At 28.8% G+C, this 24,857-nt stretch overlaps 1 protein-coding gene across 2 annotated transcripts in view; it reads left to right on the forward strand.

The window, feature by feature from the left end:
* Positions 1–24,857, forward strand: part of LOC129968781 (excitatory amino acid transporter-like) — a 137,234-nt gene that overhangs the window by 62,531 nt on the left and 49,846 nt on the right. The window contains exon 1 of one of the 2 annotated variants that reach the window (XM_056083025.1): positions 9,037–9,341. The exons of the other annotated variant lie outside the window; for it this stretch is intronic. The gene's annotated coding sequence lies outside the window, so the exon portion shown is untranslated. Of the gene's footprint in view, positions 1–9,036; positions 9,342–24,857 lie in introns of those variants that run through there. 2 annotated transcript variants of the gene reach the window in all.

Genomic DNA, 24,857 nt, shown 5'->3' on the forward strand with positions numbered 1-24,857 from the left:
ATGATGTTATCAAGTTTCAATGTTTAGTCATTCGTGCACTATTTTTATGAATTAAATTCACGAACAAATCTGGCTAATGACGCTTTATAATTGACGGAAATGACTAAATTAGAACGACTTTGTTGGTGTTTCATTACTCAAGTTATGAAATTGCTCATTTCTTTTTTTGCTTATGTGTAAAGTTCCATTTTTCATAAATATGTTCAATAAATGATTAATAAAAACAAAACCGCCGACTTTTTTAAAATTTTTTCTTTAAATTTCGTTTGTTTATTTGTGGATATGAAGGGAAAAAAAATAAGTAAAAACGTAACGTTATTTCTATGTAATAATAATACAAATATTTAACTTGATTTCTATGGTAAGTGAAACACACGTCATTCTAGTTTTACACGCAATGGCTGCTCTCGGTGACTCGCTATTTACCTACTATATTAATAACATTTTTTTGTTGTTGCGTTGTGACTTATGGCACTTTACAAGCCCGTTGACAGTTATCTGTCAGCGATTTCAGCCGAGTGAGTGTCTCTTGTTTTTTCAATAGCGCCACTTGGGGCCAAGGGTACAACTTAGCTACTTCATGCGTCACATTCGTTTTCACAACCCCTTTTTACAAGGAAGTATATTCACACACTTTAGAGATACAACGCAGAAGAAAAACAACAACCATATCCGAAGCGGGACTCGAACCCGGGACGCCCAGATCACAGGGAAGACGCACTACCCCTATGCCAGGAAGGCGCCATAATATTTATTTAGTTATGTTAATTGATTTTAATGATCCACAACTTATCTCAAACAGGTAATTGCAGTCACAGGATCCCATAATAAATTTCATTTATTTGAGTCATTACGTTGACACGTTCGTGAAAGTACAGATTAACAGGCTGTCAGCCCCATCTCAGATTTTGTACAAGATTTGGTGCGAATCTACATTTTAGTTTGTAAAACTGTGCACCAAATTTATCTTCTATAATTATCATATCACTTGTATTAAGACAGCCGGATGGATTTGATCTGAAACGATTCCGTTCAAATTTTAATAGAAAACTATACATATGGCTTAAATATCATATGCCGAATTTCCGGAACAGCCATCGTTCCAAAAATCTGTTTTTCGGACTCAGGTGCTTCTGAAACATAAAAATACATCAAAATCCGGGTTAAATTTTTTTTAACTGTTAAAATACTTGATTAGTGCATACTTTGTAAATAAGGAAGCATATAAAAAGATTCGATGCTAAGAAAAAATGCATTTAGGACCATTAGACCTTCAATAATTTTTGTAGCTTTTCTTAAAAATTCATTGAATTATAATTATTAAATATAAAGTTGAGATTAATAAAAAAATATTTCATTATAATGTTTTACATTTTTAATAAATTAGTGCCGATATCATAATTATTTCATTTTTAATTATTGATCCATTCCCATTTTCTCATTTGAGTTTAAAAGGTTATTTCTATATTTGGAACACGGGCAAAACACTACATTATTGAATTGATTTTAATATCGGACAAATTTGTTTGCAAATGTTATTATGAAAAAAAAAAGTCAATTTTAATAGACAACTTGATTTATTTGAAAATATAAAGCAAAGAGAAACTAAAATGCTCAAACTCTATCTTCAAAATAAAGATCATCATCAAATGCATTCAAATGAATTAAAACCCATCCTTAATTTTAACATCACGCAGAAGCTTCTAGAAATTATTAAAAAGGGTCATTTTATACATTGTTGCCTATAAATTTTTAATAGCTAAAAGAACCTAATTAAATAAAGGAACTTCTCTGGCAAAGTAAGAATAATAGCAAAATAAGACCCACTTGCGTCTTATTTTGCTATTTGAAAGTAAGGAACGAAAATAAATAGAGAAATGGTATTTTTTCAATGTGACAGCATTCAGAAAATGAATTTATATTTTTTAAAAGTATTAGTGTAGTGAAAAAGAGCGAACAAAGTGGTAATACAACATTGAAATGCCATTCTTTAGCAGTGCCTTTCTTTTTGTCATTTAATTACGCATTAAAAATATTTAATTAAAATAATAGCAGAAATATCAAAATTAACCAAAATGGGCTTCAGAATCACATATGCAAATTTCATATCGTAAATGTTTTGTGGTGTAAAAGAATTTTGTTGAGGAAATCATTAAGACATTGTTTTATAGATTATTTTATTTTGTTTGTTTGTTGTATTTGTTGTTTGTTTGTTGTTTATTTGTTGTTTTTGTTACCTACAATACCGACGAAACCAGCTGGTTGCTAAAGGCGGTTGGTAATAAATATGGATGTTTGTGTATATATGTGTTCTAGTGCTGTATAGGCAGACAACTTGACTTATATCTACCAAATATGGTATATATATAACTTGTACGATAAAAATGTGCACCTAGGAGTAAGTGTTTTGAAATTTTAATTAATTAAAAATTAAGCGAGATGTTGGCGTCTTCCTGCCATAATTTACGAAAATATTATTGCACAAAAATACATCTTACACGGTTTCGAAATTTGAAAACTTGTATTTTTAACAATGCTAACTGGCAATTTTTAAAGATATTTTTTGCCTAATTTCCAACAATGGATTGCATTTTTACCTTGAAATTTGAATCATTTTCCTTGCTTCATTTCTTTGTTTGATCCGTAATTTGTTTCTTTGAAAGTTATGAAAGGAGGATCCTATTTAATGTCTGCGTAGATTATAAGACGGCTTAAAAAGTGAGGTAACAATATCGCGAAATGTAGAAGTAACATTAAAATATCATTAAATTGTTCTCGATTAGAAAGGTTCGTGTAAATAATGAAAAAAAAAAAAAACATATATAAAACAATTAAATTAACAATATTTTATTGATTTACAATAAATGGTCACGGAAATATATCTAAACGACTTAAATGGACTTAAATAAATCCAGACCCGGCGAATGAGATGGTCGCCAAAGGCAGCTACTAAATTGAATAAAATAATACGAAATCTTGAATTTAATATGTAATAACTTCAATATCGTCTCGATTTTACATTTTTCAAGGGAACAGCAGAATAGTGAAAAATATTTACATAAGACAATATTTTCAGGTAAAAGAAAGAGGCAAAAATTAGATAAAGGAATTTGATTAATATTATACGGAGTTTCCTTTTTACTCGTTGCATTTACTTCTAAAGAATATCCAATCAAAATTTATTATTATTATTAGTCTGTGGTTGTAATTTTGTTTTCCACCGTTTCGAAGAAAAGTATTTAAAATATTGTGTAATATCTTCTTTTGATTCGGTTATATATTATAGTATGAGCATGGAATTACCTAAGATAAACAAGGTTCTTTATTGTAGATGAGACAATTTAAATTACTAATAATATATTCTCAATATTAACAACAGTAAATTCCAAATGAAGAACACAATTACTACAGTCCAACTAAATATTTAAAAAATGGATTCCTGTTTACATTCCTCATTACTTATGTTCTCTATTAAACTTTCAACTTTATAATATACTTTCCAAGAAATTATTGTTGCCTCCTTCTATAAATAACAGAACTGAATGTGGTTTTCTTCAATTTCTCAGTAGATCAAATTGATTGTCATGAAGTGTAAAATTTCATAAATGTAAACTTCAGAATTTTGATATATTGTGAGCTTAGGAAATTATACAAATACTGAAAAAAATCATTGGGAATTGTCTTTTCCAAACTTTCTCGTATATTTTCCAATAAAAGTCTAATTCCCCTCCCACAATATAAAATTGTGGATTTTAGGTAAGACAACAAATGCTATACATGAAATTGATGAACAAAGTTACGAAATATAGATCTTAGCAAAAAATTTACTATTTTTGCTGAATTTATCATGCAAATATGCAATTTGGACACTTTTTTTTTAATAGAGTAAAATCAAAATTCGACACGAAACTATTGTTGTTGTCACAAGATTACACATCACATTTCATATATTTAAGTCATTGTGTTTTTGAGTTATTGCCAAATGAATTTACATGCATACGAAAGTTCAATCTTACAAATGGTCAAACTTTGATAGATTTGGTTCAAAAATTGATTCATAAATTGTAATATCTACATTTTAAATGTCAAATCTGCATATTGAATTTTATTCATCTAGTCTCTTCATTTTGAAGTTAAATGTGTTCTTATATCTAGATACGCCTGGCCTATAATCTTTCTCTGCATGCATTTCGCTCAAAATTTGGTTTAAAGTCCACATACCAAAATGTTTCTGTCTTAGCACAAAGCGGTTTTGATTTATCATGTTCTCAGCAGATGGATATAATTCCAAAAAAGTGTTTTGTGAATTCAAAGACGTCTGAAACTAGGAAATTCGTCAAAAGTTATTCGGATTTCTAAACCACCGTGATATTTTCTCTTTCCAAAATTCGTATATAAGAAAGAGAAATTGGATCTATATTTATACATCTCTCTTTCCTTATATTCTCTATTTACTTGTCCATCTCATGATGACTGCGGTAGCCTGGTAGTAAGGTCCCGGTTTCAGAACTGGTGAGTTTCAATCTCGACATATAAATATATTTGTGACTTTTTACTTAAATCAACAATTTGATCTGAAAAAAATGTCATACTTTACCTTATCTTCTCTATTTTTATTACTAAAATAATACGAGGTTATGTCTCTCTGTCTCTCTCTCTCTCTCTCACTGTCTTACCAGGTCCGCGGTGTCCTTGTAGTAAGATCTCAGCTTCGGGGTGGTCGGTCTGGTGAGTATTAAGTCCGTCTGGGCCTGAAGTCTCCCTGCTGGTGTCGTGTGGAAGTTTGGAGAGGGGTGCCATTATTAGACCGCGGTTCGAAATTACGAGGTCCGTTGCAAAACATCCCAAATGTTGCTTTAAAACGGGATGTTAATATATTAAACCCTCTCGTGATGATTAATTTTCAAGAAATTACTTTAGTCTTCTTTTATAGAATTTTTCTGAAAGCATTTTTGGCTGATTGTAATTCTACTTTTCTTTAATTTCTCATCATGTTCGAATTGTTTGGCGAGAAGCATAACATTTCATAAATGCATACTCCAGAATTTTGGTATATTGTGAATATAGATCTAAAGTTATCAATAAAAAGTGTTGTATACAATGGGAAAACGTTAAAGACGGACGCTTCAAATAATTATAATTCTGTTTATGTGAAGTACCAGGAGTTCGCACCTTCGTTATGTGAAGTAGCAGTACCTTCAGTCAGTAGTTTCTTTTCTTGTAAAATTATGTTTTTTCGGAGAAAATATTTAGATTCGAATCACATACTGATTACATATGAATATTTTACAATCTTACCTACACATGAACTAGCCATTTAAATAAAAAAAAATCATGAATATACTTGGTTTAACATATTATCCGAATTGTTTAACATAATAATTTCATTGTTGCTACTGGATTGAGCCAAATGCATTCCTATTCGGATATTGTCATATAGCCTCATCTCACAAAATTTTGAGGTACCAGTAGTTTACCATCCTATAGCAACAATGCAACTACCACAAAAATTTGCGAGATGACGCTATATGACAGTGTCTGCATGGCAGCAGATAGAAAAAAGGCTCTAATAGTTAATTATAATTTTCTTTTTGTGCAAAATCATGTTTTTGCAAGAAAGACACCTATATAGATAAACATAAAAAAGCAACGCTTAATCTTAGCGGCGTTTCCAAGATACACGAAATAAATATATATATATATATATATATATATATATATATATATATATATATATATATATATATATATATATATATATATATATATATATATATATATATATATATATATATATATAAAATTGCTCGTTTAAATTTATAAGATAATAGGTTATAACAAAATGGTTGAAGGAGTTTAGCTGATATGCCACTGCGATCCACAACATTTTCTCCAACTACCATTTTCAAGCAAACATCAAAATTCTTAAAACTGAATCCATATTTAAGAGCTTTTATAATTATAGATATTTTACTAACAATTGTAATATGAAATAGCTTAATTTTTGGACAACAATAATATATCTATAGCAATTAAAAAATTACAATTCCATTTAATAATCGCATGAAAAATAATCTGAAGGCCAGATTCATTGAAGTAGAGGTTCCTAAATTTTGCAATTATTTGACAGATTAGTTACTTGACTGATTGCTGTTTTTATGACGCAAGAGCCAGACCCATTTGATACTATAATTTAGCAGTTTGGAAACATTCCAAGACAGCCAAATTGCAGCATCAAATGAATGAATACATTTTAAAATTATGATTAGCACACTAAAATAATAATCACAAATAGGATTTCACATTTAATATATTCTTCTAAAGGATCTCTTGTTAAATATCAAATTTTTTTAAATATTATTTCTGCAAGTATAGTTAACAAATCCGTTTGTCTCAAATTTTTGAATTGAAAACCCTAAAATAATTTGCTGTTTGATGTCTAAGTGCAGATAAATAAATTTTTTTAATCTTTTCGCATCTTGAAATTAACAATTTACTTCAAATTTAATAACCAATGGGTGTGGTATCCCTGAAACTGTCTCGCATGCTCTCTAAAAAATGTATCTGTATGATATTTACCATTGGCGTTACAATAATTACAAAAGGGACAACTAGCGTGCAATTTTTGGGCAATTAATCGTTGAGGGTTGTTAATGCACAATAACAAGAAAATCAAATGTGTATTTTGCCGGCGTCCTGGCATAGGGGTAGCGCGTCTTCCCCGTGATCTGGGCGTCCCGGGTTCGAGTCCCGGTTTGGGCATGGTTGTTCTTCTGTTGTTCTATCTGTGAGATGTGTGAATGTGCCCTCCTGTAAAAAGGGGTTGTGCAAGCGAATGAATGATGCGTGAGTGGCAAAGTCGTACTCTTGGCCCTAGTTGGCGCTGCTATAAAAAACAAGAGACGTTCCCCCTCAGGCTTAAATCGCTGTCTTCGTAACAGCGGGCTTGTCAGTGGCAAGTGCCATAAGAAACAAACAAATGTGTATTTTAAATGCGTTTTTCCCGTCCTGTTGAAACTAAAATTTGACTCAGAATGACGAATGCAATCACAAACCAAATTTCATTTATTTAAATCATTGCGTTCTTGAAATAAAGTTTTTGCATGCTAATAAAAATAAAAAACGTCTGACGATTAACGAGTTGACTGATTTGTTCCCAAAATTGGTACATATCTATATTTTTGATGTTAAATATGTATACCAACTTTGTTTATCTAATATCTAACATTTTTTTGTTTTGTAATTACCGTGTTAACTAGACAGACTTTCTCTGAAAGGATTTTGCAAATTTGCCAAAGTTCTACCAATTTAGTGCAAATACCACATATTAAATTTTCTTTGTCTCGCTGAAGGAGTCTTCCCTTTATCGTGTGCAAACAAGCATATATCCATAAATGTGTTTTTCTGATATAGGGTAGTCTGATGGGGATTCTTTAAAATTTAGAGTTTGAATTTTTGTTTGACGATTACAATATTTTCCTTTTTTTATATATTTCTTAAAGGAGAAAGTAAAACGGCATATAATCAACAATTTTAGAAAAAAAATGTAATATTTTTTAGAACAAATTTTTAGTTTTTGCTGTTGTTATTGCAGCAAATATTGAAATATGAAAACCTTTTAAACTCTTATTTCAGACTAAATATGAAATGTAAGTTATTTTCAAGCGATTAATTGGTTGTGTATACATATTCTTATGAATTTCATAAAAAAATATAAACTTAGTAATTTTTTACTAAATAAAAATCGTGGAATTATTTTATCTTCTACTATATTCAATATCATCGAATGGCAGATTACTTTCGCAAAATTAAGGAAAAAAAAAGAGTTTACTATTAAACAATATATAAGATTGTCGATTTTCATATTCTTACGTTTTGCGTTTACTTTAAAAGATTTGAAATATAAGTGTTTTTAATTAATTATTCAGTTTTAATGCATCATTTGACATTACTCAGGACATTATGATATTTTTCTATGACAAATTACTATAAGAAGTTTACTACTTTTAAAACTTATAAAAATCATATGTGTATTACAAATGTATAAATTATTAATAAAATTCTTATCATTTGGAACTTATTGCAGCTTGGAAGGAAATGACATAATTACATTACATAGCATCAATGATACAGTAGAGAACAAGGATAAAATCACATTAAAAAACTTTTCAGCAATTTTAACTTGCAAAATTCTTTATTTTCTGCTTTTAAATTTAAAAAAACAAGAACCTTTAAAGAAGATATTTTAATCTGAAAAGTAACATGAGGTAGTTAAATCATAATAATGAACTCTTTTTATTTCTTAAAATATATGAATGCGCTTCTACAGCTGCTTTCAAATAAAATAAAATAAAAATAGATAATAAACTAAATAAAATAAAAAAAAAAACAGAGAGAGAGAGAGAGAGGGTGACATCTTTTAAAATATTTTTATCGTTAATAAAAATTATTAGTATTAAAGAGAAGGATTTTTTATTTATATTTATAACATTGTAATTTACTAAATGCGAATTGAATATATAGGAATTGCAAAATTCAAAGTTTCCGCTTCTACTTCTATTTTAAAGAATTCAGTAAACAGAAAAAAAAAATCATTCTAGTAAAAATTTATAAAATTTTTTTCTCTTGTATAAAAAAAAGAAAAAAAAAAGCATTTGTACAATCGAATTCATTGAAAATTAAATCAGAAATTCTTCTGTATCCATCCCAGTATTAAGAAGAAAAAAAAAATCAGAGGATCTACTCTCCATTTGAAACTGGTCTTACAACCCACCAACCCGCATGACTTGCAATGTTGATATAATGAGCAAAAATTATCGCTCATCAAAATCTCGCCCATCTGCAGAAATTCGCTTCAGTGCCGAGCTTCTTAAATTTCAACAAACTCCTGACTCACATGCAGCTTGTGGAAACTTGCCAGGCTGCTTTTTTTTTTCTCCTTCTTTCTTTGTCTTCTTTTTAGCCGTTTTCCGCCGTCTTTTCTCTATTTGTGATTCTCGCGGGCGCAGAAATTGCTTGAACCGTGGCGCATGCGTTATCATTGAAGCCGGGAAGCACGTGTTGAGCTTGGATCCTCGTATTATTCTCACAACGAAGCCGACTGTATAGTGAAGAACACGTGGTTTGTTGCGAGCGCGCTCTTTAAAGCATTTTAGGTGGCGGACGATATATTTTTGTTCCTTTTATTTATAAATAAATAAAAGGAAGTTATTTGGTTTCTTAAAAACTGCATTCTTTTGTGACGTAGGACGAGTTTGAAAAATGGATTAAATTTTACATTTTACACAGATTTTTTTGCATTTTCTCGTAGGATTTTCTTTGTGTATTTGAAAAATTATAAGGTGAGTTGAATATTTTAATTGAAATATAATGCTTAAATAATTAAATTGATATATATCAGTTCTTAATATCAACTTTTATACGAATACTATCATCCATATATGAATAAAATGCGTAAGAAGAATAATGAAAATATTTTAAAAATACAAAAATATGTTTTTTCCTTTTATTGACAACTGTGTTTTTTCCTTCAGTCTTTGATATATTTTTTAAAAAAAATTAAATAATTACATATAGTGAATGCAATATTACCCCAAAAAATGGTTTTGTGGATTTTAAAAATATAAAATTCATCCTTTACCATTTATAAATTTCCATTAACCATATGTGATGCGATATAACGATAATATGCTATGAATTTGAAATATTTAAAGAACAAATTTTGATCCTATATTAATTAAATACTTTTGGGCTATGTTAGCATAATAAGTGATTGTTAAAACACTTTTAACGTAAATACTTCATATATTTACCTGAAGTGAAAACGATATACTTCCTCAAGGCCCTGGCCGAGGATATGAGGACCGCCAGTTCAGGATATGAGATTATAATGGAAGCATGAGGAATGGGAAGACCGAGATCGTGTGCTTTTTTCGGCTTACAGTGTCCCTGGTAACTACAATAATCTTAAAGACTCCATAAATGCAAAAAAAAAAAGCTGAAAATTTTCAATTTCATCCATTGGCATACTATTTTAATGATCTGATAATATATCATAATAAAATTTAAAATGCACTAATTTATAGTACATAAAATCATTAAAAAATCTTTTCAATGGGCTTTATTTCTTTGTACAATTTTAAATTTGAAAAAAATTCCCTGAATTGCTATTTAACTAAATATAATTCATCCCCAAAACATTAACGAAGTTAGTTAAAGAATTGTTACAACGATGCTAATTTGATGAATAGTGTAGAATAAATTTGAAATTCAGATAAATTTGTGATATTATCAAATATTAATTCCCTTATAAGGTATTCAATCAATGGCGGATTTTGAACTAGATAATTTAGGCAGCTGCCTTGTAACAATGGGATGAGGAAAACCTAAGGTAACGTTGTTAATCTAATGATATTATTAATCTAATTTCCACAAAAATGAATGAAAAAATACAATTTCTATCAGTTACAAAATAATGTGACGATTTTATTAAAGTTTTTACAGTTATAATTGGTCAAATTCCTATCTGGTGTAAAATATTCACCTAATTATTATATTTATAAATATGGAGCATCTACTTTAATAATGTTGTCTACAAACTTGGATATCACGCAGTCATGAATTATGAAATATATATATATATATATATATATATATATATATATATATATATATATAAATATATGTATACATTCATAGAAAATCGCTTAAATTAAAAAAAGTAATATGTAATAAGTAATTGATATGCTAAGTTAAAAATAAGTTAAAAGAAGAGATTAAATATGTATTGCTTAAGGCCGCGTAAATCCGCCAAGACATTTAATTATTTATAGATGATGAGCTATTAAACCAATTAAATTTCTAGAATTTTTTCTATTTGAAGAATATTACTGTTTTTCAATAATAGCAATCCAAGACTAAAATGTAATATGATTTCCAAATAAATAACTAAGACTATATAAAAGAGTAATTTACGAATATAAAGTATTTAAGCCTTGCTTATAGAGAGCTATGGTTTCTCTCAGAGGCATATTCTTTGAAACAAGAAATTTTCAAGGAATGTTCAGAAAATAATTAAATACATAAAGCTTATAGATTCAGTCGGACATTGGAAACGTGGAATGCAGCAAATAAGATTCTGATTAATACTTTTTATTCATTTTACTATGCAAGATTATTTCAGTTTCCTCGATCGATACTTTCTATTTAATAAAGTATTTTGTTTATTTTGTGCTTTATATTTTATAAAGTTTATAAATAAAATGAATCATCGTTATAAATTAGCCTAAAAATCTTCAATTTTATGTCTTTGTCCCGGTTTGAAAAAGTGTGTAAGATTTGTTCAGAATCTAAATAAAAAATCCTGGATGGTCATATTTTCTATTGTGACATATTGATGCCAATTAATATTTCACATTAGAAAAAAATGAATTAGATTTGATTTTTTTAAAATTACATTTCTTTCTCCCCAACTTTTACTATGTCTAGAGAATGATCTGCTCTTCTCATATTTAATGTGGGAGACCTAATTTAAAGGGAAAATATTAGAAGAGCAAATTATAATTGTATTTCCTTTTCTGTCTCTATTACTAATTTTTTGTATATTTTAAAATCCAAAAAATAGTTATTATTTTTTTTCTGAATTATATTATTCTATGTATTAATTTTTAAAATTTTATCCATTCTTCGTTCTCTTTAATTAGTATCTCATGTTGCGTTTCTGTCTGCAGCTATCTAACCCTTTCTATGGCCATGGGATCTTTAACCCTTTCTAGAGCTATGGGATACTTCCCACCAAATTCATCAACCTTTGTATAAAGTTATGAAGATTTGCATAAGTTCTGACAAATTTTTATATAAGACAAAAACTTAGATGCTTAAATTCCTACTTTCACACAAAATGGTGTATCTTTCGATTAGTTGTTTAATTATTTATTAAATTAATTAATTTATCTAATAAGGTGAATGAAACTTTTTTCTTAAGCCAGTCTCAATCTTAAAAATATTTCAGTATATCCAGACTATGACAAAATAGTCTTTTAAAAGGTTACATTCTGGTTATCTTATTCAAACATTATTGAAATTTAAATGCATGTTCTAGTTAGAAGTATATTTTATGAATTTGTGAGGCTACATAAATGAAACAATTTATTTCTTCAATACTAACAGTCGAATAGCTTTTCGATTCTGACTTTTCAACCAGTTCTTAGATGATAAATATTCCTATAATTCTAATTGATCAATGCAAGAATTCGAAGGACTTTGAGAAGTACATTTTTTTTCTTTGGTGGGGATCACGTGAAATGCTAGTTTTGAATTAATTTTCGAGAACGTGTTCTGAATATTAACCAAGAAATATAGATAAAGCAACTATCCTTGAAAGCGGTATATATCAAGGCTGATTATTTATCTAAAAATGTTTCATTTCCTTCGTCTAAAACAAGATTAGTTAAATATTTATGTGACAGTTATTCGGCGCAACAACAAACTCGATCAGCTTTTCTTATGGAAAATCAAGAAGAGTGCACTATTTGATGTTCAAGAAGTTTGGGGGGAGGGGAAGAAAAAAAGAAGAGTACTACAGAAAAGCAATTATAACACTCCCGTATTTCAAATGTCCTCACGTAAAAGCTTTTTCCTGCTCCTCTATGACGTAGGAAGTTAGTTATGGCCGTGTCTGATTTATCTAGACACAAAATTCAAGGTTTTCTTGTCTCTCTCTCTCTCTTTTTTTTTCTTTCAAAACTGGAACCCAATAGTCCATTGGAGTCGGTCCAATTTGTGAAAGAGTAGAAGGTATAGGATGATGACCATAGTTGGGTGGTCATTAGGGTGCGTTTTTCGCATGCATGAGCGATTTTCGTTTAGGGTGGGGGGGCGGCATAATCTGATCCCTTCTTCTACCTCTTTTAAACTTTTAGATCTACCTGTTAATCGCTATTTTTGGAACCTACTTTTTCACACTAAGATCAAAAGCTTGCATGGTTTATTTATGCCATTGTTTGTCCTCTTGTGCTTGTTCTTTTATTTTTGGGGTAAACAAAAAAAGGGGAGGGGGGTTAGCACTTTTGAATGACAGAAATAGAAATCTGTGACACACATTTATCTTTTACGTAATTCATTGAAGATACTGAGAAACGCTCCATTTTCTTAATTACTTTTAGTTTTAAGGTTGTTAGCATTTAGAGTCCCCTCCCCCCTGTTGTTTTTTTCATTGATGAAAGGGTCTTTGAACCACGCTGAGCTGCATTTTTTCTATTCTGACTAATCTTATTTTTGATAATTTAACCGCATTTTCTGATCATTTTAATCTGATAGAAGGAAAAATATAATTCAGAGTTAAACATATAAATATTGAATTTAGGAAAGATTATTTGAATTATTTGAATACCATTTATGTTTTGCATTAATCTATTTTTAAATTTTTTTTCACATTACTGTTAAGTTAAAATTTATGTACGTGATTTCGACAAAATTGAAATACCAGTTTTAATTTTATAAAATTATATAAGATTTGAACTTATATATATATATATATATTAAATTGCGGATTTTTATTCATTTTACTAAACTGAATGACAAAATTGTATTATATTCATATATATAATTTTGAGAATATTTGAAAATCTGTCAAGATAAAATGAAAATATATTAGTCTTCAACATTACTTTTGAATTGAAATAATGCTAACAATATTATATATTTATATTTTAAATAGATAAATAAGACTATTAGTATTATCTGAATTAATATTTTATGTTTGTTTAAATATAATTTCTATTCATATTGTAGTCTTTTATTAGTTTGCTGTCATGAAGTTTCTCTTTTTAATTTTTGTTGAATATTTTAAAATAAAATACTTTCAGCATAATTTGTAGTATCATCTATTTAGTCTAAATATTCCTTTTAACCCTTTAAAGGACCATTTTTTTCTAGTCATATTATGTTAAAATATTTTTAGGCTTGAAATTAGAATAAGAAAAGAGATTCATTTAGCTTATTAGATAAATTTAATTTGATTAATTAATTAATTAATTTGGTTAATTAATAATTAAGTGACAAACCAAGAGACATCATTTTGTGTGAGATTAAGAACTGAAGCATCTAAGTTTCTGTCTTTCTAAAAAAATTTGTCAGAACTTATGCCGACCTACATAATTTCATACAAAGATTGATAAATTTGGTGGAAAGCATACTTCCCACGGCCTTAGAAAGGGTTAATTAGTAAAATAACTCGAGAATGCATATATCAGTTACTAATTGTAAGTAATGCATAATGTGCACTCCTTTATGCAAAGTTGCCTGAATTTTATACACGCATTGAAATCTTTTAACTTCAATCCCGCATTGTTTTCTAAATTTATAAGACATATCATTTTAATGCTTGTGAAATCAGTGCTTGAAAGTATATTAATGTTAGGAAATGAATTCGCGAGAAAAATACTTATAAAATAAGTTTAATTTAACTAATGGTATTTGCAGTCTTTCAGATAGGTTTATTGATATTTTATTTGTTTGGTATACACAGACGCTTTATTTTTAGAATCAGAATTTAAACTTGAGTACAATACAGGGAGAACATTTCAACACAATTCATGTAAATGTTATTGCGATTAAATATTGAAGCCACTTTATTTTATATAAATTTTTAGATTATAGGAATTTTAATTATTTGCAAACGATTTCTACAGAGACATTTTTTTTTACAGCGTTGATCGACTATTGTGCCTTATGTTTCACCATAATATTTTTAAGATTCATAAGTTTTAGATTTTGAAAATTTTTAGATTTTTCTTTTTATAAATTGAAATTTCTGATACCATTAATATTTAAAGATGCAATATAATATGCTTTATCATGCGTTATATTTAAAATCGATATCATTTCATTTGCTTGCAAAAATAGAACTCACTTACCAATGTGAATTTTTTTGGCGTTGTCAATTCAAAATATAAATTCAAACTTAAATTTATAAAAATTTCATTTGACTCTTTTGTTTTATTTTTATATTGTTTTTAAATCCATTTTGATTTAATCATACGAAAGTTGGATTTCTGTATGCTTCCTCTTTTGGTTTCCTCAATAAAATCTCCCCCCCCCCAATTCCAAAATAGAAAAGATTCATATGAAAGTCAAATATTAATTGAGTATCAAATTCGAAATGCACATCTGAAAACGTAAATATTTTCGTGAAGCATTATAGAATATTATCTAAAACAACATTTTTCGAAAATAAATGTTTGCAATATGAGTAGTAGTACTTAGCTTCGCTTTTTTTTTTTTTTTTTTTTTGTAAAATTTTAGTTAAAATCCCTATGGTTTAAAGTTATAAGCGAAATCTAATTGAATTGCAAACGCGGGATCGTGTATAAGAAAAATGCATGCATGAGAGTGCAAGACCCTACATATCTATCTCCGATATGCCCATGTAGCTCATGTATAGTCACATGCCATTTAGTTATAAAAAAATTTTTTTTGGTGTGTGTAAATTGCGTTTTTCTCTTGAAAGAACCTATACAGATATATTTAAAAAAAGCAAAACATTATCTAAATATAAAATTTGATTGAAATCGTTTGAGCCGTTTCCGAAATACACGATATATATATATATATATATATATATATATATATATATATATATATATATATATATATATATATATATATATATATATATATATATATATATATATATATATATATATAGTAATAATATAATTATTAATATAGTACTTAATATAGTTTCTCATCAAATTTTGATGAACTTTATGAATAAAAATAATTTTCATGACATTAATTTTGCTAACAAATGCAGAAATTTGTAAGAATAGACGATTAGAGATTTGAAACTCATTAAATAATGAATTTTGGTGACTCCATTTTTATTTTATGCAATGTCATTTGGAGTTGCAAATTCCATAAATTAAGAAGTGGTGATAGAAATAAATTTTTTTCTATTTAAGGATTTAATATTTTCAAAATTATTAATGCATTATTTAGAACAAATGTGCAACATTTGAAAGATGCATTATCTTTTTAATGTGCTCATTTACTTATCTGTTACAAAAATGAAAATTTCCTAGTATTTGTTTCTTTTAAAGTAGCAAGGCAGTTTTCAGGAGGTAAACAAAATTTCAGAAACTTCGGCTTTCCATTCTGAAATGCTTTTTTGAACTCAGAGAAAGTTTTATGATGGACCCCTAATAAAAAAATCTAATAACTCTCTGGTATTTGAATTTAATATTTCTCCTTGCCCCTGTTAAAGAAAGAAAATATGAATCGATAGGAAGTTGGGACTTAACTGGGAAAATTATTGATTCATTTCCTCTTTCGGAAGTTCGAAAAGTTAAGAAATATAATTTTTATGAAGCCTTTTATAAAAAGAGGAAGCCAAAATCACAAATTCTGTATGTTTTTAATTTCTATTTTAACATTACTGAAAGTTTTTCTTAAATTTGAAAAATATTGCATAATGAAATAACGTTTAAGCACACGAAGAATTTTTTTTAAAGTGTTTAAAGTAGAAGTTTCATGAATTTCAGTTTAAAAAAAATTCCTGCCATCGAAATAAGGCTCTAAATCAAATATCTTGAAATCCCAAATTAGTCAGTATAGACGTAGATTTTTTTAGTTCTACTTTGATGCAGTTTTTTTTGTAAAAGATCTTTGATTGCCGAAATATATTACAAATAATTATTTCACTTAAAAAATATGAAATAGGAAAAGTAGCTTCTTCCCAACTTTTAAAGCGCATAGAATATGTAAAGCCATGATTTCCCAATTGTAGAGTATAGTGGTTGCTTAAGTTTGTGCTATGGTTCTCTTTAAGCTTGTACTATAATTAGTGTAAGTGTTAAAGAACCTCGGTTAGATTTATTGGGACAATGCCAGTTTTTAATTCTTCGTTCGGCTCCAAGTCGTCTTCTCCTTTGCTAATACATAGACTGTCTCAGGCTGATGTTCAAATAATTTAGCCAATTTAATAACTAATGATAAAATACTACGTTCCGCCAATGCAATGAAAGCGATTTTATTGGTATCCAATGATAACAGTTATGTAAATCTTGTAAATTTTAAACATCGGTATTTCCTATTTTTGGATATGAACGTCTCTTTAATATTTGACTATAACAGTATTACCTGGTTTTCATAATTTTCAAAGGACTAGACGGATGGAGGTATAAACTAGGAAAAATGAAGACAGGAAGTCACTTTATATTAAGAACTCTTTTAACATTTTTTTTAGGGTTATTTGAAGTTTTCATAGGATGAAGATGTTTGTTGTAATCAGATTGAAGTCTATTTTAGAAAAATGTCAGGATTGTTTTTCTAGTATCATGCGATAAATTAGTTACTCCACCGTGATAAGTTAGTCTTTTGATGACAATTTCATAGATTAACTTTAAGAAGATGCTGATATTCTTGTTGAAAATTATGAGTTGCTGCATTTGGCACCTGATTATTATGAACTGAATTATTTTTACTTCTTCCATATCTTCCATACAGAATAAGATACAGTGAAAAACAATGTAACCGAGTTTGTAAAATGTTGTCATGTCTTTTGCAAAAAATAATTTTGTAAGTCTACATAATTAGGTCATGGATTTGTTTTAAGTACATTTTAAGTTTAAAAAAAACAAACTCAAATGCTCTAAAATAATTCTTAAGTTGTCATCGATATTGTTTTATGTGCATGAGTACCGATGTTATGGACTTTTGATCAGTCTCAAATGATGTTTTAATCAGAAAAGGCAGATGCAGAAGAAGAAAGGTTTAAATGAGAAGAATTAAATGACACCATGCGTAAATACACAAGCACGCGCGCGCACACGCACGCACGCACGCACGCACACATACACACACACACACACACACACACACACACACACACACACACACACACACACACACACACACACACACACACACACTATTTGCGTAGACTATACTGTAACGTACGTAACTATCTGGTATTGATGGAACTTAATTCATCTTGTATTGCTGGTGAAGTTTTGAATAGTTTTAAAATAAATCTACATAGCAATTATATTATCGCTATAAATAAAATTTGGGTGGAAAAATTTTATCTAAAGTTAATAAAATGAATTATTTATTTTATTGTAATCATCATTAAAGTTTGACCTCAAAATTTGGTCTCCTTGTCAATGAAAAAAGTTTTTTTTTAGAATTATGTTTGTTTTTGAACTCGATAATTCTTAAATGAAGCAGAATAGACAAATGAATTCTTAAATGAAGCAGAATAGACAAATGAATTCTTAAATAAAATAGAATACACAAATGACGTGGTATTTACTTCTAAATTGCTGATCTCAATCATATTTTGATCAAAATTTTCCAAAGGGTTGAGTGTTTATTGTATTGTTAATTCGGGACTCAACGTAATAAGTCAAAAATCGATAACATTGGGATTTTTAAGCCAAAATTGTTAGCCGATCAATAGGAAGACATTCCAAAAGCACATTTGATCCACCCAACGCATTCCGAAGCTAAACAATCGTTTATGCATGCATGCAAGAAAGTCGAGCAGAAAACACTCTCGAAGGTAGGAAGCTGTAATTTTTAATTGCGTCATATTAAAAAATAATGTATAAAAATTTAATTAACTAATGAAGTTTTGTCACGAAAATCTTGATAAAAGCCCTGAATGCTATATGTCTCTGGTGTTTTAAAGCGCCTTTTAGTTGGAATAGACATCGCCACTAGTTTTTAACCTGAGTAGATTACAGCCACGCAATCTTTAAAATTGGCCCTAACACAAAGAAAACAATGGAGCATGCCTATTTTGGAAAGCAATACGTCGAGTCATCATTTTCGAAATTGCCGCTTTTGTTAATTAGCATTAAAGATATGCAGCAGGTTTCCTCCTTTTAAAGCTTGATGATAGGTTTCTTGTTTTGGATTGCTTGCGTAAAGAGTGAGCCTTAAAAATTTATGGCCGATAAGTAATGAAAGAAACTGGATTTTCCGGCCTTGAATGATTCCGCTTTGTTTTAATATCGAAAATTGAGAACGAAGAAGCTAAGGTGAAGTAAAATTTAAACTAACCCAATGTTTTTGTTGTGGGATCTGTCCATGTAATCAAATTTGAAGAGTTTTTAATTCTTGATTCGTTTCTAATTTATAATTAGACCTAATTATTCATCCAGGAAACACTGCCATTTTATGAATTGCGGTTCGTTATTGTAATTGTAACTGCAACCATGTATCGTTTGTTGTACAAAGTTCTTCTAAATACAATTCCATTGCACAATAAATTACTTGTAGAAAAATTCAATTTCGGAACTTTTTTCGATAATGTTAGCAAAAAACAACTTTACTTCAAAATGCTTATAATGAGTTAGTTGCCAATCGCATGAATATGCCTTGTTACTGAAACTTTGAAAAAATATAATTTTTTGACATTTTTATTAATAAGCCAACTGTTGTAGGGTTTCATTTTTCCAATTATCATGCAGGTTGTTAGATATAATACATTATTTTTAATGAAAAAAGCTGTTTTTTTTATTTTAACTTCTATACCATTCAATTTGTCAACACTCAGTGTGGAATCTATGTTGATATGAATATTTTTATATGTCTTTAACCTTACGTTTACAATTCGTACGATATGTTTTTATTATTTTTTATTATTCATGCGATATATTTAAATTATATAAAATAAACCATTATATTTGACTAGAGAACACTTCAAACTTAACATTATATGAAAGATTTGATGAAGAAAACCTAATTATGAATAGAAATTTTATAATTTCAGCAAGTTATCATGCATTTAAAAATATCTTTTTATTTAGAATATTTAAATTTGGTCTTCAACAATAAACATAAACACAAATTAAAAAAACCCACATTTTTGAAGCATTAGTAAAATACCATAATCAAATCACATGCATAAGAAAGATACGTGTAGCTGCACATTTTATTTGGCATCAATTTTTCAACAGGAAGTACTTTCCAAATATCGATTTCATTACATTAGGTTATCCAGCTGAGTAACAGGTTATTTTGCCCTGATATTTTACAAGTCTCATGAATAAATATAAGTTATTTAAACACCTGCATCATTTCATACATGATGGTAGATACTTTTTTCCAACTTAGAACAGCTGCTTTTTTTTTCTTTTGTATTGCCGGAACATAATTGCGTTTGAATAACTTTTTGTCCCGATGTGACATATTATTCCTTATTTAATGCTTGATTATTCACATACAGTAACTTTACTGTTGGAAGTAATTTATTGTAGATATAATTGTAAGTGCTTGTTAAAATGGATTTGCAAATAATTAAAAACGTGTTTGATACGATAACAGTAAGATATAAGAAACTAGATAAATAAAATTTGGTATACAGCGTTATCTTTTGACGTGTATTTCGTTATCAAATTTTGAACAAAATACGGCGACGAAGTGAAGATCTGTCGTTCTATAACAGCAAGATATAAGAAACTAAATAAATAAAATTTGGTATACAGCGTTATCTTTTGACGTGTATTTCGTTATCAAATTTTGAACAAAATACGGCGACGAAGTGAAGATCTGTCGTTCTATAACAGCAAGATATAAGAAACTAAATAAATAAAATTTGGTATACAGCGTTATCTTTTGACGTGTATGTCGTTATCAAATTTTGAACAAAATACGGCGACGAAGTGAAGATCTGTCGTTCTATAACAGCAAGATATAAGAAACTAGATAAATAAAATTTGGTATACAGCGTTATCTTTTGACGTGTATTTCGTTATCAAATTTTGAACAAAATACGGCGACGAAGTGAAGATCTGTCGTTCTATAACAGCAAGATATAAGAAACTAAATAAATAAAATTTGGTATACAGCGTTATCTTTTGACGTGTATTTCGTTATCAAATTTTGAACAAAATACGGCGACGAAGTGAAGATCTGTCGTTCTATAACAGCAAGATATAAGAAACTAAATAAATAAAATTTGGTATACAGCGTTATCTTTTGACGTGTATGTCGTTATCAAATTTTGAACAAAATACGGCGACGAAGTGAAGATCTGTCGTTCTATAACAGCAAGATATAAGAAACTAGATAAATAAAATTTGGTATACAGCGTTATCTTTTGACGTGTATGTCGTTATCAAGTTTTGAACAAAATACGGTAACGAAGTGAAGATCTGCCGTTCTATACATCTGAAAGCATGCAAATAGTATTATTCAAAAATTCAGTGGTTTGGATGTATGAAATTTGATATTTAATATTGTTATTAAATTTTTAATTCTTTGACAAATTTCGATTTAAATTGGCCGACAAAAGGCATCCAAAATACATATACGCAAATTTATGTGAAGAATTTTGAAAATAAAAATCTGCCTACTTACATTCGTTCACGGCTTTAATTAAGACACGCAATTTTTATGCTGGGGTGGGGGGGAGGCAGAGAGGCATAATATACCTAATAATAATTATTAGGTATATAATAATAATTATTAGGTATATAATAATAATTATTAGGTATATAATAATAATTATTAGGTATATAATAATAATTATTAGGTATATAATAATAATTATTAGGTATAATAATTATTATACTTCCTAATAATAATTATTAGGAAGTATGCCAGAAAATTTCGAGGAGACCAATACTACCGTATGACTTTTTCTTAAAAAAAAAATCGATTTTTTTGCTAAAGATAAGTTTTATTTAAAAGATAAAAGTTTAATGCGAAATAGCAATGCTGAAGTAATTTAGTAAACATCATATTACAACTTAACCGCTCATTCTAAACCACTAATAAGAAAAAAGAAAAATTCCGAATGCGTTTTGAAAAAACATATAAGAATGAACTACACAAATAGAATTTATTAGGTGAGAATATAGCTATTCAAACAATGGTATTTTTTTTTAAAGTTCAAGGTTTCTGTCCGAGGTTTTTGACGTTGTTTTCTTCCCGTACATTTCGGTGAGATCATGAGTCATCTCAGACCCTTAACGATATCTACGCAAGCTACACTTCTCTCCATAAATTTGCAGAGACATTCACAGAAGGTCTCCATTCAGAAGTTTCAATTAGATTGCTGACGTCATACTGCGTGCTCGTGTATTGTTGCGTTCAGATGACTGGTTCTGTAAAACTTTGAATGAATATGTAGAATGCAGTATCACTTTACTATTCGTAAAACAAGAATTATACTCCAAAATGTATGCGTAAACCAGTGTTGAAAGAATATGCTTATGTTGCTATTTCTCAATGATATATATAGATTTGTAGGAACTCACAAACAATTTCTTCATAAACAGGCACTCGTTTTGTTTGTATCAGTTAGGAGTAAATAATGTTCTTTATGTTACAGTTCCATTCGTAAAAATATTTAAATTTCAGGGCATGTATTAAAATAGTGTTATTAAGTATGTTTTATTACACATATATTTTGTATTTCGTCAAATATAAGGCACTTTATATATGTGGACATATTGTGCAAAAGAAAAAAAAATACTTTATTAGGAAATCTGCAAACAGCTATTCTTCAATTATTTGTATTATACATTTTTGTTTTGTTTGTTATATACCTCCATCTGGATATGGTGCGAAATTAAAGATGCTCATCGCTTTGTTGCTACCTTCATCATATTCATTTCCGCCACTAGAGTGCCTGATTTTATTTGCATAATCTACCATGTGGTTGCTTCACAGCGGCATAGTGTGTAAAAGCACCTGCCACCATTTAAATGATTGTGACAGGTGGTGGCGAAACCTGTTGAAATCATACTGGCGTTAAATAAAATATTTTTATAACTTGTGAGATACTAAAAGTATTAAAAGGACGAATGCTTCAACGAATATAAGGACATTATTCTTTCTTATCTTAAATTTCTTTTCTTTTCTTTTTTTTACATCAGCAGTTTCAAAATTCGGCAATCATATTTGGAAGTAGCTATCTCAATTAGGAACATTTTATGGATTTAGTTTTCGCTATGGAAATTTGTGAGATGTTTCAATTATTATGCTCACTGAATCCATCAGCTCTAATAAGTGTCAATATAGAAATTTATAAAATGCAGTAACTGTTTGTGGATTTTTTTTTTCGCAGTATCTTACGAAAACAACTATCATTCTAAATGGGCATTTTGAAGCTGTTGTTAATTGAATAACTATGATCGTTTCAAGTTTAAATAGGGTAATTGGTTAGGGAAAAAATTTAAATAAACAATTCCTCATCAGAGTTGGATTATATTTTTTAAAGAGTATACATTTATTTATTATTTGATAACTCAAAACATTTTTCATTTTAAAAAAAGGAAATATTTTTCACTTTCTTTTATCAAGATGATTTTTACCTGAATACAATGTTTCTGAATCCTAAGCTGTAAAGTAAACTTTATATCTGTTATCTAATTAATTATTCATTACTTAGATAATAGATATCAAATATCTGTTATATTCATATATTGGAAAATTTATGAATCCAATTATTCATATATTAGATAACAGATATTTATATCTGTTATTTAATAGAGACATTATTAGTTAAAGGTCTCTATTCAAAATTTTTTTTTCGTTGAAGATTTTTGTTTGAAACATAGATTTGCTAAAACGTATGCTTTTAAAGAAATGTTTTTGAAGTTATTAAATTTCGGTATGTAAAAGCTTCTGGCAATCAGAATACTAAACTTTCGCTCTTCAAAAGTGTTTAGCATTCTTCAATATTATATTTCAGTTTAAGCCGTTCTCAAGAAAGCTAAATGCCAAGGCATTTGTTTCTAATGATGACAAATAATAATAGTTTTTCTTGGCAAGATTTGAAGGCCTTGAATCATAACTTTGATAACAGTTACACATTCGGGGCAGCAAATCCACAACTCCAGCTCTCAGTAACTGTGACATCATTTTCACAATCTGACGCCACTTTTTAGCTTCCGGATCTTTGTCGGATTGTTCCAAGAACTACAGTTTTAAAGACCGAAGCTTCTGTCTTCAGGTCGCAACAGATCAAAGAAGCGACTGTAGCAAATAGTTCTCAGCGAAGTAGATTTCTGGAATAGTAGCTTTGTGTAGATATTTAGAATACAAAGAAACTAAGAAAGGTCACTACACTTTTGACTATGTTGGTATCGGCATTTTAGCGGTTGTTGGGTACTATCCAAGACACTCTTTAGACAGTTAATTCTCTTACTTTTTTTTCATGCAGTGGAAGAGTTCCGTAAACGGAAGCAGATGCGGGATGTAGGCTGACTTAGAACGTTTCAGGACCAATTTAACCCCCGGCAGCTGACAACACAGATGTTACACATCATGAAAACACTCATTTGTTGTATTAAGAAACGGGAATGCTTTTTCGTTCTGAATCGCAATGGAATGAAAATGTAGATTGTCATCGTCTGATAATTGCTGTCAAGCTGATAAAAAGTGTCAGGGGAGAGCTTTGATAAGGACTTATGTCAACAATACAAAGTGTTTTCGCTAAAATATGTATTGGAAAGTTAGACTTTTAAATGTGGAGACGTAAAACAGATAGAATAAAATAGAAATGAGATCTTCTAAAATCTATTTTATATTAGGTGCCTTTTGTGACCATCTGATTTGCAAATATTATAAATAGCTGAAATTTTCAATTAAGTGTTTTATACAGCATGGTCTTAATCATTTCCTTAGGGAAATATTTTTAGGCTTCAAATTTTCACACTCATATTATTCAAACTATTTTGGAAGTCTTACACCATTTTATTCATTATACTATGAATTTCCCTTACTTCCTATCAACTCCTCTAAAATTTCAATTTTAAGTTGAATAAATTTCATTTAATATAAAAACTACTTTGCTGAAACGAAATATAATTTTTAAAATATGAATATAGAAAATAGAATCA

This window comes from Argiope bruennichi, chromosome 5 (assembly GCF_947563725.1).
Source record: "Argiope bruennichi chromosome 5, qqArgBrue1.1, whole genome shotgun sequence".
Lineage (NCBI taxonomy): Eukaryota > Metazoa > Arthropoda > Arachnida > Araneae > Araneidae > Argiope > Argiope bruennichi.